Raw genomic sequence first — 11,983 nt, 5'->3', positions numbered from 1 at the left:
TTGTAAAAGCACATTCAAAATTGAATCTGAGGTATTTATCAGTAAGATAATTAAAACACAGTGGGGATTAGTTTAGGGCAGGGACTGAGAGCATTGTTGATCTGAGTCAGCACAAGTGGGGATTAAGGTTAAGTCTGCTTAGGGGAGTAGCTAACATTTAAAAGAAAATAATGATTAACAAATAGGATAGGCATGTTTTTATCACCACCTTTATTCCTGCTTAAAATGTAATTTCTCTAACTCACTCTTTTTTTTTTTCGTTCTCTCTCTCTATATATAGATATGCAGCATATACTTATTACTTACTGTATATGCACAGACACACATACTTTACATGTGTGTATATATATATATATATATATATATATATATATATATATATATATATAGAGCTAGAAACACCATACCTGGTAAAGGTAAAATGAATCTTACACTATATTAATGTATACATTTGGGAAGTACAGGGCAATGTGTGTTAGGATGCTTTTTCCCATAATTGCAGTTTAGAGTTGGGCCGAACACCCCCTGGTTTGGCTCTTGTCTGAACTCTCGAACATCGCAAAAGTTTGAACCCAAACCCTATTAACCACTTCAGCCCCGGACCATTTGGCTGCCTAAAGACCAGAGGACTTTTTCCAATTTGGCACTGCGTCGCTTTAACTGCTAATTGCGCGGTCATGCAATGCTGTACCCCAAAAAAATTGGCGTCCTTTTCTTCCCACAAATAGAGCTTTCTTTTGATGGTATTTGATCACCTCTGCGGTTTTTATTTTTCGCGATATAAACGGAAAAAGACCGAAAATTTTGAAAAAAAATGATATTTTTAAATTTTTGTTATAAAAAAAATCCAATAAACTCAATTTCCTGACAGACTCCATGGCAGCATACGTATGGGTTAATCCCGCCTCTCATACACCATAGGACCCCACTCCCATAAATCTTTGCAACTAGACAGAGACCATGTTCCTTTTTTGTCCTACTCTTAGGACCAAGGTAGTCTTACCTTAAAATATTGTCGGTAAAGTCCTGGTGGTTTGCACGCGAAGATGACGGTTCTGGCGGTGTCTTTTATCTGGAGTCCATTTACCTTAGCTATTAGCAGGGTGGACATGGGCAGGTATTGCGATGCCTTGAAGAGCTTAATAGCCGGCCATTGGCAGGCAAGCGGCAACATGGCCATTCGTCCCAGCTATTAGCGGGGGGCCCTTTCATGAAAATGCCCTGGTCGTGCAGTTTGAGCAATGGCTCCCAGTCCCAGGCCGGATCGAATCGGTGCCGTGGTGGTGATGTATATTGTTTTTCTTTTACATGGCAGCTGTATTTGTTTGTTGTCTGTCCCCTGTAGCTCCGTTCTCTTCCTGGTCATGGCGGCTGGGACGCATCTGCTTTCCAGTTCGCCGCTTCTTAGCCCTTCTGCGCATGCGCGAGCCGCTATTGAAATCGAGGCTTGGTTGCACATGCGCGGTCTGGGCAAGATGGCGGCGGTCGCGCATGCGCACGGTGTCTATGGGGTGGCGTCGTCCACAGTGTGGGTTCGCTATGAGCGCGATGACATCATCCTGGGCGGCAGATTCATACAGCTGTCAGATTCAGCTATTTCTTGGAATGCTTTTCATGCTTCAGCAGCTGATTCCCCAAGCGCATATCTTGGTTGTTCAAGGTAGGAGTTATGCTGCACTGCCTGCCTATGGTTTTTTCCTAACTTCTAAACCATCAGTTTCTTATATACTGTCTTGATTGCTTTCAGTGTCTTTCTGGTCATTGGTTTGCTATGGATGTGTCACCGCCCCCCAGTGGCCAACCTTTACTCTGCAGGTAGGATGGAATTAATTTTCCCTCTGCCTGTTTTTGTTTTGGGTTTTATTATCAGGTGCATGTTAACTCTGTTTTTCCCTCAGCCCTTCTAGGTCTGAACACCGTTCTTCGGCATGTGAAGCTAGTGACAAATCTAGATCACAAAACCGTCACTCTACGTCAAGCTCTAGACGACCTAGATCATCCTCCAGACGGTCCACGTCTAGTCGTCATTCTCACCACCATTCCAGCCGCTCTGATAAGAAAGCATGCTGGGGATGTAGAGCTCAGGTTCCAGAGGGTAAATCTCTCTGTGAGTTATGCTATGCTCGAGCTGTTAAAGAACGAGGAGCTGGAGACCAACAGGTGGAGGCTCTGGTTAGAAGAGTGGTTCAAGAGTCTTTGAACAGGACAGATCCCGTTCGTACAACTAGCCCTCCTGCTGCTCCATCACCAGTTCCTGACAGGGTTGACCCTGAGGTTCCAGGTCCCTCTCGACGAAGTCTCTCCTTGAGTTGTTCCTCGGACAGCGAAGCGGATGTGGAAGACTCCAGTACAGGCTTTGATTTTTCCTTGGTTCCACAGATGGTTAAAGTGGTTAAAGACGCATTGAGATGGGAGGAGCCAGTAGAAGCACCCTCTAAGCAGAGGAAGTACTTCAAACAGCTCAGGAAAGAACACCCAAATTTCCCCTTCCTGGGTGAACTTGGGGAAATTATTTCAGATGAATGGAGTAAAGTTGAGAGGAAGAACTCGCTGATTTCCAAGATAGCGAAAATGTACCCATTCAAAAGTGAGGAGGTAAAGCATCTGGAAGCGGCACCCCTCATTGATGCGGCTTTAATGAGGCTAGTGAAACATGTCACGCTTCCTCTGGAAGACACCGTTTCTTTTAAAGATGGTTTGGAGAGGAAGATCGACACTGACCTCAAATGCATTTATATTACGGCAGGCATGGCTTGCAAACCAGCCCTGGCCCTTGCAGCTTTGTCTAAAGCTATGGAAGCATGGACGGATTTTTTGGATGCAGTATTGGGAAAGATCTCTGAGGAGTTGCTCAAGAACTCACCAGTACATGAGCTGAAGATGGCATCAGCCTTTCTGGGGGAAGCATCCCTTGATATTATCCGCCTTGTGGCACGTGTCATGCTTTCCTCGGTAACGGCGAAGCGCGCCTTGTGGTTGCGCCCATGGGTTGCGGATCCTGCCTCTAAACAGGCATGGTGTAAAATTCCCTTTGAGGGTTCCTCCCTCTTCGGGAATAAACTGGATTCTGCCATTACCCGTGCTACAGGGGGTAAATCAGGGTTCTTACCCCAGGATCGCCGCCTTTTTGGTCAGAGGAAAACTTATCCCAAACAAGATCAGGAGCGTGCAAGGGATGCACACCACTACAGACCTGGCCGTGATTTCAGAAAAAACTGGAGGAGAAATCAACCTTCAGGGCAGAAGTCCTCGAAGTCAGCCTCTTCTGGGGGACGTGAGGCTGCGAAGTCCTTTTGATATAGAGCCTGTCCAGACGGAGCGAGTCGGGGCTCGTTTACTCCGTTTCCAGCACGTCTGGGCAGCCTCGATTCGGGATTTCTGGACCGTCAAAACGGTCTCTTCGGGTCATACCTGGGTGTTCAGCAGCCCACCCACACACCGGTTTGTTCCTACAACTCTTCCTCACATAGAAGAGAAGAAACAGGTTCTTCTGTCATATGCGAACTCACTAGTAGCCCAAGGGGCCGCCATTCAATACCAACAGAAGAGAGATTCCTAGGGGTGTACTCCCTCCTTTTCATGTTCCTCAAAAAGAATGGGTCCTGGAGGCCGGTAATCGACTTGACTTATCTGAACTCCTTCATCAAGAAGGAAAAATTCAAGATGGAGACTCTGCTAACAATACGCCAGACAATACAACCGGGAGATTGGCTTGTCTCCATAGACCTGAAAGATGCCTACTTTCACGTGCCGATTGCAGAGGAATTCCAGATGTATCTCCGATTCGCAGTAGATCAGAGGCATCTCCAATTCACATGTCTCCCATTCGGGCTTACAACATCGCCTCGAGTGTTTTCGAAGCTCTTATTGGCTGTGGTAGCGTTAATCGGGGTCAAAGGTATCCGATTACACCATTATTTGGACGACCTACTTCTGCTTTCTCAAGACAGGGGTCAGCTGCTGGCACATCGAGATCAGGTCATCTCTACCCTAACAGAGTTCGGTTGGCTATTGAACAAGGAGAAGAGTCATCTAGATCCAACGCAGTCTCTAATATTCCTTGGAGCCCAATTCAACACCATGGAGAGCACCATCTCTCTGCCTCTGGAGAAAATTCCGGTGATTCGGGAAAGAATTCGTCTAGCATTATCATCACCTCTTCTCAGAGCCTCGCAATGTCTAGATAATCGGCACCATGGTAGCCACAGCCCCCATGGTGAAATGGGCGCAATGGAGGATGCGGCCCTTTCAGAAGGGGTTTCTCCAACAGTAGGATCCAGGGTCTCGAGACCATCTGGTACGAGTAACCACCTCCATGCGGGAGAGCCTCTCCTGGTGGCTGCAACGCAGGAATCTTCTCAATTGCCATTCCATAGCGCCTGTCTCCTGGATCACGGTGACAATGGATGCAAGCAACAGAGGTTGGGGCGCTGTCTGCCTGTCGCAAGTAGCCCAAAGCAGATGGGACTTCCCATCCCAAGGGATAGTCTCGAATATCCTGGAACTTCGAGCTGCCTTCCGTGCGCTTCAAGCCTTTTTCCACCTGACGTCAGGAGCCTCAGTTCTCCTGAGACTGGACAATACCACTGCAGTCTCTTACATCAAGAGGCAGGGGGGCACCCGCAGTCTTTCTTTACTGAAGGAAGTAGGTCCGATCATGTCCTGGGCTCAGGTGAACTTGGCAAATTTATCGGCTGTTTATCTCCCCGGAATTCAGAATGTCCAGGCGGACTTCCTTTCAAGGGTCACCCTGGACAACAACGAATGGTCTCTCCACACCGAAGTGTTCGACTGGGTTTTGTCTCTGGGAGCGATGCCGGAAGTAGATCTGTTTGCATCCCCTTGCAACTTCAAACTGCAGAAATATTACACGAGGTGTCGCTGTCCCCAAGCCTTCGGAGTGGATGCCCTGACGGACCAATGGAGATTCCACAAGGCCTACGCCTTTCCCCACGATACCAGTCATTCTTCGATTTCTATCAAGGCTCAGGTGGGAAGAAGTCGAAGTGGTGGCAATTGTTCCTTTCTGGCCCAACAGGCCGTGGTTTCCTCTCCTGGTTCAGCTTAGTTACCGGGATCCAGTCCCTCTCCCGTCCAGACCAGATCTCCTGTCGCAAGGAACATCTCTTCCCCTCTTCAGGGGAAGGCTGGAAGCACTAGGATGTCCAAGTTCAGCGATTGCTACATTTTTGAATGCCAGAAGAGTGGGCACCAACAGAGTCTATCAAAGAATTTGGTCAAAATTTGCAGACTATGTGGCCTCCACTAATGGCTCTTGTATTGACCCAAAGATACAGGATATTCTGGGTTTTCTGCAGACAGGCCTGGATCTGTCTTTGTCGGTTAGCTCCTTACGAGTCCAAGTTTCTGCAATCTCCGCCTTCACAGGTGTATCATGGGCCAGGCACCCCCTTACGAGACAGTTCTTCAGGGGAGCAATAAGACTTAGACCTCAAAGGAGGCCAAGATTTTCTAAATGGGATCTTCCTCTTGTCCTGGACTTCTTCGCAGGAAGAGAAATACGTCATGTGGGCCAGTCATCTGTGAAGGAACTTTCCCTCAAAGTGGTCTTTTTTTCTGAAATTGGTTCCTTAGGATTCAAAGAACCATTCCTTACGTTCTTCCCTGATCGAGTGGTCCTGATTCCTATGTTAGGTTCAAATCCCAAAGTAACAACTGTCTTCCATGAAAATCAGGAAATTGTTCTTCCTACGTTCAAGTCTTCTGAGGACTTCTGAGGATTCATCCTCTAGATGTTGGAGAAGTTCTAAAGCAATACTTGGAAGCCACAGTTTCTTTTCACCAATCTGATCATCTGTTTGTCCTCTTCCACGGTAAAAAGAAGGGAAAGCGTGCTTCCTCTAGAACCATCGCAGCATGGATTGTTCAGGCCATTCAGTGGGCTTATAAGTCTAAGGGTTTGGCTCCTCCGGAGGCAGTGACCACTCATTCTACCAGGAGCGTTTCTACATTGTGGGCAGCATCCCGGCATGTATCTACGGAAGTCATCTGTAAAGCGGCCTCATGGTCATCAATTAACACCTTTATGACACACTACTGTGTAGAACCGGCTTCCTTGTCTTCGGTTAATTTTGGTTTGCACGTATTATCTGTTGATGGTGCCAATTAAACCTTTTTTTCTTTAACCAGCAATTGCCCACCCGGGTGTGTATGGCTAGTTATTTCCCATATGTATGCTGCCATGGAGTCTGTCAGGAAAACGGAAAATTTATATCAAATACTTACTGTAATTTTCCTTTTTCTGATGGACTCCATGGCAGCAGGAGTTCCCTCCCATTTGCTGGAGTAGGCTAAGTTACGGAACACGGTCTCTGTCTAGTTGCAAAGATTTATGGGAGTGGGGTCCTATGAGGTATGAGAGGCGGGATTAACCCATACGTATGCTGCCATGGAGTCCATCAGGAAAGGAAAATTATGGTAAGTATTTGATATAAATTTTCAGTTTTTAGTCATACATTTAGGCCAAAATGTATTCGGACACATGTCTTTGGTAAAAAAAAATGTCAATAAGCGTATATTTATTGGTTTGCGCAAAAGTTATAGCGTCTACAAGCTAGGGTACATTTTCTGGAATTTACACAGCTTTTAGTTTATGACTGCCTATGTCATTTCTTGAGGTGCTAAAATGGCAGGGCAGTACAAAACCCCCCCCCAAATGACCCCATTTTGGAAAGTAGACACCCCAAGGAAATTGCTGAGAGGCATGTTGAGCCCATTGAATATTAATTTTTTTTTGTCCCAAGTGATTGAATAATGACAAAAAAAAAAAAAATTACAAAAAGTTGTCACTAAATGATATATTGCTCACACAGGCCATGGGCATATGTGGAATTGCACCCCAAAATACATTCAGCTGCTTCTCCTGAGTACAGGGATACCACATGTGTGGGACTTTTTGGGAGCCTAGCTGCGTACGGGGCCCCGAAAACCAATCACCGCCTTCAGGATTTCTAAGGGCGTAAATTTTTGATTTCACTCCTCACTACCTATCACAGTTTTGAAGACCATAAAATGCCCACATGGCACAAACCCCCCCCAAATGACCCCATTTTGGAAAGTAGACACCCCAAGCTATTTGCTGAGAGGCATGTTGAGTCCATGGAATATTTTATATTTTGACACAAGTTGTTGGAAAGTGACAATTTTTTTTTTTTTTTTTGCACAAAGTTGTCACTAAATTATATATTGCTCACACAGACCATGGGCATATGTGGAATTGCACCCCAAAATACACTTATCTGCTTCCCCTGAGTATGGGGATACCACATGTGTGGGACTTTTTGGGAGCCTAGCTGCGTACGGGGCCCCGAAAACCAATCACCGCCTTCAGGATTTCTAAGGGTGTACATTTTTGATTTCACTCTTCACTGCCTATCACAGTTTCAGAGACCATGGAATGCCCAGGTGGCACAAACCCCCCCAAATGACCCCATTTTGGAAAGTAGACACCCCAAGCTATTTGCTGAGAGGCATGGTGAGTATTTTGCAGCTCTCATTTGTTTTTGAAAATGAAGAAAGTCAAGAAAAAACATTTTTTATTCTTTTTTCAATTTTCAAAACTTTGTGACAAAAAGTGAGGTCTGCAAAATACTCACTATACCTCTCAGCAAATAGCTTGGGGTGTCTACTTTCCAAAATGGGGTCATTTGGGGGGGTTTTGTGCCACCTGGGCATTCCATGGCCTCCGAAACTGTGATAGGCAGTGAAGAGTGAAATCAAAAATTTACGCCCTTAGAAAGCCTGAAGGTGGTGCTTGGTTTTCGGGTCCCGTACGTGGCTAGGCTCCCAAAAAGTCTCACACATGTGGTATCCCCGTACTCAGGAGAAGCAACAGAATGTATTTTGGGGTGTAATTTCACATATTCCCATGGCATGTTTCAGCAATATATAATTTAGTAACAACTTTGTGCAAAAGAAAAGAAAAAAAAAAAAAAAAGAATTTGTCTCTTTCCTGCAACTTGTGTCACAATATAAAATATTCCATGGACTCGACATGACTCTCAGCAAATAGCTTGGGGTGTCTACTTTCCAAAATGGGATCATTTGGGGGGGTTTTGAACTGTCCTGGCATTTTATGCACAACATTTAGAAGCTTATGTCACACATCAACCACTCTTCTAACAACTTGAAGACAAAGCCCTTTCTGACACTTTTTGTTTACATGAAAAAATTATTTTTTTTTGCAAGAAAATTACTTTGAACCCCCAAGCATTATATATTTTTTTTAAAGCAAATGCCCTACAGATTAAAATGGTGGGTGTTTCATTTTTTTTCACACAGTATTTGCGCAGAGAATTTTCAAACGCATTTTTTTGGGAAAAAACACACTTTTTTAAAATTTGAATACACTAAAACACACTATATTGCCCAAATGTTTGATGAAATAAAAAAGATGATCTTAGGCCAAGTACATGGATACCAAACATGACATGCTTTAAAATTGCGCACAAAGGTGCAGTGGCGACAAACTAAATACATTTTTAAAAGCCTTTAAAAGCCTTTACAGGTTACCACTTTAGATTTACAGAGGAGGTCTACTGCTAAAATTACTGCCCTCGATCTGACGTTAGTGGTGACACCTCACATACATGGTGCAATTGCTGTTTACATTTGATGCCAGACTGACGCTTGCATTCGCCTTTGCGCAAGAGCAGGGGGGGACAGGGGTGCTTTTTTTTTTTTTTTTATTATTATTTTGCTTTTTTATCTTATTTTTAAACTGTTCTTTTCATTTTTTTTTTTTCATTTTTATTGTTATCTCAGGGAATGTAAATATTCCCTATGATAGCAATAGGTAGTGACAGGTACTCTTTTTTGAAAAAATTGGGGTCTATTAGACCCTAGATCTCTCCTCTGCCCTCAAAGCATCTGATGACACCAAGATCGGTGTGATAAAATGCTTTCCCAATTTCCCAATGGCGCTGTTTACATCCGGCGAAGTCATGAAATGCTCGTAGCTTCCGGTTTCTTAGGCCATAGAGATGTTTGTAGCCACTCTGGTCTCTGATCAGCTCTATGGTCAGCTGGCTGAATCACCGGCTGCATTCTCAGGTTCCCTGTTGAGACTGAAGAGCCAGAGAAAAACACAGAAGACGGTGGGGGGGTCATTCCCTCCCACTGCTTGTAAAAGCAGTCTAGAGGCTAATTAGCCGCTAGGATTGCTTTTACATGAAAGCCGACCGCTGGCTGAAAAGAATGATACCAAGATGATACCTAAACCTGCAGGCATCATTCTGGTATAACCACTCAAAGTCGTGAATGGCGTGCCTGAAGACAAAAAAGGGTTAACAATAAAACACAGTAAACGGTAAAGTATAAAAAATATCATACCTGAAAAGTAAACATGATAAAACATAACAACAATAAAATATTGCAGAATAGAATACAGTAAAAAAGAGCAGAACAATAGAGAGAGAAGAGAGAGAGAGAGAGAGAGAATAATAAAACGACAACTATTTTTTTTAAATTTTATATATTTTTATTTTTTTTTTACACTTTTTTTGTAACTAACTTTTATAACTGTAACCAGTTCCAGGTTCGGGTCTCTCAAAATGCGATGGCATCTTGGGAGACCTTGTGAAAGTGTGCCTAGTCTGTGCAATGCTGTACCCTACGCTAATACTCAACTAGTGAATGGTAGCGTTCAAAACATTCACCAATGCAAAGACCAGGATTGTCAGGACAGGAGGGGCAATAATAACGGGTGTCACGCCTATATCCGCGCTTGCTGCAGACACAACATCTTTTTTGGGGGGGTTCGTTGGGTAGGGGTACTCAGGAGGACATAAAAATGCCTCTCATGCAGCCGACTGCATTTGGTTGGGGATGTGAATGGGGGAAGTACGGGTGCTGCAGAAGTGGTGGGTTCCCAATAAGGATTGGCGAATGCAGCAGGAAGGGCATTATGGGCACGACGGGCCTGTGCTTGTCTTCTTCTTGGTGGCAGCTGGACACTACTTGTGCTTGCCACCTCACCAGCTTGAACTGCACTTATGGGACTTGCCACGTCACCAAGTGTTACTGAAGTGCTGGTTTGACTACGACCGGGGTGTACTAGGCCGCTGTTGCTTGCCAGTTCACCAAAACGCTACCAAAAAAACTGTTAGCGTTTGCAGGGATCAGGCCTGACTAGTGTTTTGTAAGTGACAGTGATCGATCGATACTGCACTTGGGTGGGCTGGGCCGGGCCGGGCGGAGGGGCAAAACGCAGGTGCTAGCAGGTATCTGGGCTGATCCCGCTAACACTGTGTTTTTGGGAACCCTAAACTGCTGGGGACGCTAGTATAGATCTGATCGGATCAGATATTGATCCTTTCAGATACTATACCACTAAGGGAGGCGTATGCTGCGTGCGTGGGTGTTAGCGGTACTGGCACTAACCTGATGCTGCCTGGGGCTGGTGCTTGCCAGTTCACCAAAACGCTACCAAAAAAACTGTTAGCGATCGCAGGGATCAGGCCTGACTCTGCGAACGCTGCAGTTATGTGTTTAGTGTTTTGTAAGTGACAGTGATCGATCGAAACTGCACTTGGGTGGGCTGGGCCGGGCAGAGGGGCAAAACGCAGGTGCTAGCAGGTATCTGGGCTGAACCCGCTAACACTGCATTTTTGGGAAGCCTAAACTGCTGGGGACGCTAGTATAGATCTGATCGGATCAGATATTGATCTGTTCAGATACTATACCACTAAGGGAGGTGTACGGTGCGTGCGTGGGTGCTAGCGGTACTGGCGCTAACCTGACGCTGCCAGGGGCTGGTGCTAGCCAGTTCACCAAAATGCTACCAAAAAAACTGTTAGCGATCGCAGGGATCAGGCCTGACTCTGCGAACGCTGCAGTTAAGCGTTTAGTGTTTTGTAAGTGACAGTGATCGATCGATACTGCACTTGGGTGGGCTGGGCGGGGCCGGGCGGAGGGGCAAAACGCAGGTGCTAGCAGGTATCTGGGCTGATCCCGCTAACACTGCATTTTTGGGAACCCTAAATTGCTGGGGACGCTAGTATAGATCTGATCGTATCAGATATTGATCCGTACAGATACTATACCACAAAGGGAGGGTAAAGGGGGGTGTATTGTGTGCCTGGCATGTTCTACTGGGTGTGTTTAGTGTTTTCACTCACAGTGCAGTCTTCTCTCCTCGGCGCCAGAACAGAAAATACCGAGCTTTTCGACGATAATCTTTTTAGATTATCATTAATTGAAATTGAAAAATTATACAACACTGTTATAATAACTGGTATTATATACATACAGCCAGATGATCTACTATGCAAATCCATGTGTCACACACCATATGCTACCTGAGCTAACTGCTGTATTGAAATTCTTGGCTGCAATGATAATGTGTCTAAATGTATTATTGTTTGGTTTTTCAATAAACTCTTATCTGATTTAAAAAAAAACAAAAAAACAGGGTGATCCACAGGTGGATTTGTTTACAGACATTAGTGTTCACAATAGCTGCTTTATCCAGTGGTGTTTATAAATGACACCGGGTAAATACCTGTTCACCACTTTGCCCTTTATGTCCAGCCATAGTACATAAATGGCAAGAAGGGAGCAGGACGTACCCATACATCCCTCCACATCAAAGGCTCATGCACAGCTTCTAGAGCATACACCCACAAGCCTGGTGATCAGTGTGTCAGCTGGACAAAGTGCAAATAAAATTGGTCCTATACCATGTGATTGCTGTGTCCAATCACAGCACAGTTGAAATGTAAACAAGTGCCTAATGGTGCAACTTCCAGCTTTTTCTCCTCACACATGATCACATGCACAGCCATTGCACAGTGTCCCTAATCATTGCCACCCTGTCACCAGTGCTGCTAGGAACAGTGTCCCTGATTGCAGTGGGTCTGGATTACACCATAACACTGTGTCCTGACCAGTGTTATGGCGTAATCACCATACCAGTATGTCCTGATCACTGCCATACCACTGGGTTGATTTACTAAAACTAGAG

The sequence above is a fragment of the Aquarana catesbeiana genome, linkage group LG07 (genome assembly GCF_042186555.1).
Source record: "Aquarana catesbeiana isolate 2022-GZ linkage group LG07, ASM4218655v1, whole genome shotgun sequence".
In the NCBI taxonomy this organism is placed as follows: domain Eukaryota; kingdom Metazoa; phylum Chordata; class Amphibia; order Anura; family Ranidae; genus Aquarana; species Aquarana catesbeiana.
Note: the sequence above shows the minus strand (reverse complement) of the source record.